We start from the raw sequence: 8,059 nt of genomic DNA on the forward strand, positions 1-8,059 counted from the left end.
TCCTCGCGAATAACACTCGGCAATTACGAGGTACCCAATACGCGTGTTAACCGCAATACTTCCAATACCTGAAATACGTGCTTCGGTCCAGGTAATTGGCCATCTACTGTGCAATTTGTTTTATTGAACAAAGAAAATGTAGTAGAGGAATAGAAACTATAGCTCTTCCTAGACGAGTGAAATGTTCTAACGTATCCCGAGATAAAACAGGCTTAGTATAATATTGTATAGTATAAATACGTGCTTTGGTCCAGGTAATTGGCCATCTACTGTGCAATTTGTTTTATTGAACAAAGAAATAGAAGAGGAATAGAAACAATAGCTCTTCCTAGAAGCGTTAAAACTATATATCGACTGAAAGTGAAAAGTTCTAACGTATCCCGAGATAAAACAGGCTTAGTATAATCATTTCCAAGCAAACATATTAACATATTATCAAGAATTCATCAACATAAGCAGTATTCAACTTTGATCGGTTAAATAAAAGGGTGTTAGGCTTCTGGTGGCAACCTACTTGTTTCTGTCACCTTGATTTGTGGGTAAAATTTAAAGGCATTGATAAAATGTTTAGAGCGTAATAGTCAATATGATTGGTTTTATTGCAGAGGGTCCGTGCAAACTGGCCGCCTCGGTGGATTGGGTAGCCTACAGTGGGGCGGCGGGCCTCCGTATGAGGGCATGGCGGTCCTGTTTCCCGGCCTTCTGGAGTCACACCGGGATCTCCGGTGCCGGCTGTGCCGGGTTACTTGGACTGCTGTGTGCTCGTCGTTCCCCTTTAGGAGCTCTCTCCAAAGGGTTTGACTCTTTACCTACGTAGGTAGGGTGTCGGCTGGAGTTGCTACAGCATCCACTCTTAATCCCACTGCTGTGTGCGAAGTGGGGATTGGTCCACCCATTGCTGCACCTTCTGCTGGGTTGAGTGGCTAGCGTCAAAGGTGCGATCATCAGTAGTAGGGTACTGCTACCCATGCTGGATTTGTCACCTGTCCGGGCTAGGTGGACGCTGGCGTAGGGCACTATGATGATAGGCACACCGGGCTATAAATTCTGACACACTGTTTATTTTGGTATTTTGTCTTCGGTTTCATTGGCTTCCGTATGTTTTCACTCTTCATACGCTTAGCCCACCCAAAAATTAAAAAACAATTGAAAACTCAAATATTATGGTCATTTCCGGTCTCATTTACGAGAAAAACCCAGAAATACCATGTTTGGTTGAAGGTTTGTCTCATTTATTACTCTTTAACCCGTACTCAATTCCAAATATCGCTATGGATTCGCAACAATTAATTGAGTTGTTGCAAAACCTCAACTGAATTGCGAAAGATGTCAAGTGTCCCAAGTGCGACGATATGGTTTCACCAGGAAGGAAAAGAACACGCTTGACGTTGTAATAAAAGACGAAAATTACCGAAACAGAAACAGTTCCTGCAGTGTCAAACCGAATTTTCAATTAAGAGAAACTCATTATTTTCTTAATCAATAAAAATTTTCATTATTTTTGAATTTATTTGTGACAAAGGTAACTCGGCAAATATTTTTTCACCAGTAAAGTCCCACCCAAAACTATGTTAAGGTAGCCTAATTTTCCATAACTATTCAATTAATTGTTTGCGGCAAATAATTTTGGCACCAATAAATTCCACTTAAAGGGAATATAACCTCAGGTATTTGATGTGGAACACCAACGTTTGCAGCTCTGACCGCTCTTGTCTTTGGCTTTAGAAATGTTTGGCGCCACTGTACAGGGTAATTTGAAAAATTTAAGGATTGCTTTTCAGGTTAAATTACCTTTAAAAATTTGTTAAGGGGGAGGGAATTTGGGAAGGGAAAGGGGGTGGTGGGCCTATTGAACCAAATTACCTTTATTTATATTTAGAGAGAACGACTAAGTTGAAACAATCCACGAACATCATAGTCGAATTTGAATAGGCAAATTTCCCTTGGCATGAGAGCGGAGATATTAAAACTTCAGCCACGTGTTTCAATAGCGTCGGAAGACGTCAGTCTTATGGAACCAATGAGATAGCGGGCTCATTTGATCGACTCTTAAGGGGAGGAGCATAGTGGTCGAGCGTTCATTCTAGTGTTGTAAGTCGGAAATTTTCCGGAAAAGGACCGAGGCCTTTTTTCCGCAAAATGTTTCCGAAAAAAAAGTTTTCATTCCATGATTAGTCTAATATTGTTTGCAAATTTAAATAAAGCGGCATTTTCACCTCATTTTTTCGAATCTAAAAGTAAAACTAAACCTCTAGACTAGTTTCAACTGATTAACAATGTAACACTATTAATATTTTGTAGTATGTTTACGGTTATTAGACATTTTATATCGATAAAAAGATAAAAACCTTATAAACCCTTAAAAAGTAATTTATGTTTCAATTTTTTATTTTTCCGATTTGTGGAAAATTTTCTGGAAATTTTTCCCCATTTTATTTTTCCGGAAAAATAACAACTCTAGTTCATTCTAATTAAATACATTCTTGATAAAATCACTTCCAACCAAAGTGTTCTCTGAATACGAATTTTGCGAAATACTTTGATAACTGCGTTGACATTCTCATTATTCGGCGTTTTCCATTTTGGCGCCGGGTTCAAAACGAAACTTAAAATATTTTTTGAAATAACGTGAGTGGATAAATTGAAATGATCTCAAAGTGCCAATCACGGCTTTTGTGTGATCGAAACGGTTGATATCCCTTCATTTTGGAATTGACAAACGCCGTCTTTTGTTACACTTGTCAGTCGGGCCATTTTCCGCGTACTTTCATTTTCACCCTCGATGGATTTTTTAACGAAGAGGGCTTGAAATTTGGATTAAACACCGTTTTCAATCGATTATTTTGCTAAGGAAATTACATAGCCTGTAGTAAAAAATATGATACGTTGAAAAAAAATAAGACAGTGCAATTTAAAAAATAATATATCGAGTAGACCCTATTTTTTTCGTGTCAAATGGGTGAAGGGAAAAGTTAATGTTCTTTTTCACAATTTTTTTATTACTCCGTCGACGATCTCAATTCAATATTTCATTTACTCAAAATTATTTGTGTGTGTTTGGTTTTGACGCAATAACTGACGCTGGGTAACTACGTCATTTGATGTATGTACGTTTTGGTGTGATACTGTAACAAACATTTTGACAAACCTAAATAAAATATTTGGCTTTAAACATAATTTTTTTTTAATTTAAAAATAAGGTTCTTCGTCGTTTACCCAAGATCAAAGTGTAGTATATTTGGGCATCCACAAAATAGATGATTTTGTAAACATCAATTTTTTAAATTTAAAAATAAGGTTTTTCGTCGTTTACCCAAGATCAAAGTGTAGTATATTTGGGCATCCACAAATGTTTTCGTAAACATAAATTATATTTTTATAATTTAAAAATAAGCTTCTTCGTCATTTGGTTAAGATCAAAGTGTAGTATTTTTCAGCCAAAACGCGCAATCATACACGCGTATTATTTAATGGTCATATTTTCCCGATATAATCGTTTTAGAAAGTAATTAAATAACGATTTTATTTTACTCACAACACCGTGAAAAAAGTAGGATACATTTTTCAAAATCGGAAAGCAACGCAAATAAATATGAATTGTAGACCTTTACATTTATTCGTCTGCTACTCAAATTGAGTTGGCTAATGTGTATAAATTAATACTTTTACGTATTATTTAGGTTACACTCTGACCTTTTGATTTTCACCGAGTTCTCTCAATTTTAAACGAAGTATGAACTAAATGCTAAAATAATCTGCTAAAAACCGTTACTACTAGTTATTTAACGTAACTAGCACCAATCATATCTAGCTTCTATTAAACCTGGTGGAAAAAAATTAAAATTCGTCTGGTAGTTCATTTTAACCGATTTACCGCGATTGCCTATAATTTGAACACCTGAATATTTAAGCGAGATTTTTCCTCCACCGAGTAGTAAAAGAAGCTAGGAATTTTTAACGTAACTAGCGCCAACTACCCTTAGCTTCTATTAAACCTGTTGGCAGGGAAAGTGAAAGTTGTTGATATGGAAACACATTCTTCGTTTAAGTTTTAACCGAATGAAAGTGGCGAGGTTTATTAGATTTTCGGTCATGGTGAGGTTGGGGAAATTCGATAAACGTGATGGTCACAATGGGAAAACGACTTTGTTGTATAAAGAATGACTGATTAGAACCCCCGCGAAAAAGAACCCGTGTGGCTGGCGGTGTACCTGATGACCCCTTTCGTAATATCCCAACCAAGATAATAACGTAGTAAGCAGCTGTTCGGAAGATCAAGATCTAGTACAAGAAAGACCTTCTTCAGTCGAGCGAACCAGAAATGAGATTACGCCGAAGAGTACATTGTACTTTCATTATGTAAGTTACCTGATAATAAGATGGCCGAATTCTTTTCATTTCTCTCTTCGACGGCGGCAATTCGGGATTAATGGGAGGAGATTCGTGACCCTTCGCGAAACCCGAATTCAACCGCGAGTTCATCCGAAGTTAATTACGCGAATACTTCACCTCTAGCGCGTACTCTGAATTCAGCGTCGGGTGGCGGTTTGACAAATATGAAATGAGGATCTCCCGCTAGAGGGCCATCGCTGTTGGAAGAAAGGCGTGTATAGATCGGATGAAAACGAGTTCCACGTCGGCTCCCCGGCTTCGGTGATGGCTTAATTAGCGGCGGACACGTTCGTTTGCGCCTAATTACCTAATTGTTCTTACATCTTCCCGCAATTGGCACCGCTGCATTCTCTGCACCCTACACTGGCATCGCGAAGACGTACCGATTTCACCAGGTGCCCCCCCCCGCCCCCTTGGAATGTGTGGGTGAGGAATTCCAATTTCTAAGAAACACAGAGAAATTGTTCGTTAATTATCCCCCTTGACGAAATTTCGGTCGTTAGTGGGAAATTTTATTCATGCCATTATTTTTTCTTCTGCTTTGATTTTTTTCTTTCGGTATTTCATTCTGATTTTTTCTATGGGTATTTTATTAGGATTTTTTTCTTTGGGTATTTCATTCTGATTTTTTCTCTGGGTATTTCATTATGATTTTCTTCTCTGGTATTTTATTATGATTTTTTTGGGTATCTCATTGGGATTTTTTTCTCTGGGTATATCATTATGATTTTTTCTCTGGGTATTTTATTATGATTTTTTTCTCTGGGTATTTCATTATGACTTTTTTCTTTGGGTATTTCATTATGATTTTTTTCTCTGGGTATTTCATTATGATTTTTTCTCTGGGTATTTCATTATGATTTTTTTCTCTGGTATTTTATTATGTTTTTTGGGTATCTCATTGGGATTTTTTTCTCTGGGTATATCATTATGATTTTTTCTCTGGGTATTTCATTATGATTTTTTTTCTCTGGGTATTTCATTATGACTTTTTTCTTTGGGTATTTCATTATGATTTTTTCTCTGGGTATTTCATTATAATTTTTTCTCTGGGTATTTCATTATGATTTTTTTTCTCTGGGTATTTCATTATGACTTTTTTCTTTGGGTATTTCATTATGATTTTTTCTCTGGGTATTTCATTATAATTTTTTCTCTGGGTATTTTATTATGATTTTTTCCTTTGGGTATTTCATTATGACTTTTTTCTTTGGGTATTTCATTATGATTTTTTTCTCTGGGTATTTCATTATGATTTTTTCTCTGGGTATTTCATTATGATTTTTTTCTCTGGTATTTTATTATGTTTTTTGGGTATCTCATTGGGATTTTTTTCTCTGGGTATATCATTATGATTTTTTCTCTGGGTATTTCATTATGATTTTTTTTCTCTGGGTATTTCATTATGACTTTTTTCTTTGGGTATTTCATTATGATTTTTTCTCTGGGTATTTCATTATAATTTTTTCTCTGGGTATTTCATTATAATTTTTTCTCTGGGTATTTTATTATGATTTTTTCCTTTGGGTATTTCATTATGACTTTTTTCTTTGGGTATTTCATTATGATTTTTTCTCTGGGTATTTCATTATAATTTTTTCTCTGGGTATTTTATTATGATTTTTTCCTTTGGGTATTTCATTATGACTTTTTTCTTTGGGTATTTCATTATAATTTTTTCTCTGGGTATTTCATTATAATTTTTTCTCTGGGTATTTTATTATGATTTTTTCCTTTGGGTATTTCATTATGACTTTTTTCTTTGGGTATTTCATTATAATTTTTTCTCTGGGTATTTTATTATGATTTTTTCCTTTGGGTATTTCATTATGACTTTTTTCTTTGGGTATTTCATTATGATTTTTTCTCTGGGTATTTCATTATAATTTTTTCTCTGGGTATTTCATTATGATTTTTTTTCTCTGGGTATTTCATTATGACTTTTTTCTTTGGGTATTTCATTATGATTTTTTCTCTGGGTATTTCATTATAATTTTTTCTCTGGGTATTTTATTATGATTTTTTCCTTTGGGTATTTCATTATGACTTTTTTCTTTGGGTATTTCATTATGATTTTTTTCTCTGGGTATTTCATTATGATTTTTTCTCTGGGTATTTCATTATGATTTTTTTCTCTGGTATTTTATTATGTTTTTTGGGTATCTCATTGGGATTTTTTTTCTCTGGGTATATCATTATGATTTTTTCTCTGGGTATTTCATTATGATTTTTTTTCTCTGGGTATTTCATTATGACTTTTTTCTTTGGGTATTTCATTATGATTTTTTCTCTGGGTATTTCATTATAATTTTTTCTCTGGGTATTTCATTATGACTTTTTTCTTTGGGTATTTCATTATGATTTTTTCTCTGGGTATTTCATTATAATTTTTTCTCTGGGTATTTCATTATAATTTTTTCTCTGGGTATTTCATTATAATTTTTTCTCTGGGTATTTCATTATGATTTTTTCTCTGGGTATTTTATTATGATTTTTTTGGGTATCTCATTGGGATTTTTTTCTCTGGGTATATCATTATGATTTTTTCTCTGGGTATTTTATTATGATTTTTTTGGGTATCTCATTGGGATTTTTTTCTCTGGGTATATCATTATGATTTTTTCTCTGGGTATTTCATTATGACTTTTTTCTTTGGGTATTTCATTATGATTTTTTTCTCTGGGTATTTCATTATGATTTTTTCTCTGGGTATTTCATTATGATTTTTTTCTCTGGTATTTTATTATGTTTTTTGGGTATCTCATTGGGATTTTTTTCTCTGGGTATATCATTATGATTTTTTCTCTGGGTATTTCATTATGATTTTTTTTCTCTGGGTATTTCATTATGACTTTTTTCTTTGGGTATTTCATTATGATTTTTTCTCTGGGTATTTCATTATAATTTTTTCTCTGGGTATTTCATTATGATTTTTTTTCTCTGGGTATTTCATTATGACTTTTTTCTTTGGGTATTTCATTATGATTTTTTCTCTGGGTATTTCATTATAATTTTTTCTCTGGGTATTTTATTATGATTTTTTCCTTTGGGTATTTCATTATGACTTTTTTCTTTGGGTATTTCATTATGATTTTTTTCTCTGGGTATTTCATTATGATTTTTTCTCTGGGTATTTCATTATGATTTTTTTCTCTGGTATTTTATTATGTTTTTTGGGTATCTCATTGGGATTTTTTTCTCTGGGTATATCATTATGATTTTTTCTCTGGGTATTTCATTATGATTTTTTTTCTCTGGGTATTTCATTATGACTTTTTTCTTTGGGTATTTCATTATGATTTTTTCTCTGGGTATTTCATTATAATTTTTTCTCTGGGTATTTTATTATGATTTTTTCCTTTGGGTATTTCATTATGACTTTTTTCTTTGGGTATTTCATTATAATTTTTTCTCTGGGTATTTCATTATAATTTTTTCTCTGGATATTTTATTATGATTTTTTCCTTTGGGTATTTCATTATGACTTTTTTCTTTGGGTATTTCATTATGATTTTTTCTCTGGGTATTTCATTATAATTTTTTCTCTGGGTATTTTATTATGATTTTTTCCTTTGGGTATTTCATTATGACTTTTTTCTTTGGGTATTTCATTATGATTTTTTCTCTGGGTATTTCATTATAATTTTTTCTCTGGGTATTTCATTAT

At 33.1% G+C, this 8,059-nt stretch overlaps 1 long non-coding RNA gene across 1 annotated transcript; it reads right to left on the reverse strand.

The window, feature by feature from the left end:
• Nucleotides 1-2,777: 2,777 nt before the first annotated feature.
• Nucleotides 2,778-4,505, reverse strand: LOC149942786 (uncharacterized). Its single transcript, XR_016481156.1, has 3 exons — nucleotides 4,369-4,505; nucleotides 4,212-4,281; nucleotides 2,778-2,864 (listed from the first exon to the last, which is right to left on the reverse strand). It is a non-coding gene; the product is annotated as an uncharacterized LOC149942786 (long non-coding RNA).
• Between the last annotated feature and the right edge of the window lie 3,554 nt (nucleotides 4,506-8,059).

This window comes from Leiobunum rupestre, chromosome 6 (genome assembly GCF_980474605.1).
Source record: "Leiobunum rupestre chromosome 6, qqLeiRupe1.1.hap1, whole genome shotgun sequence".
NCBI classification, from domain to species: Eukaryota; Metazoa; Arthropoda; class Arachnida; order Opiliones; family Sclerosomatidae; genus Leiobunum; species Leiobunum rupestre.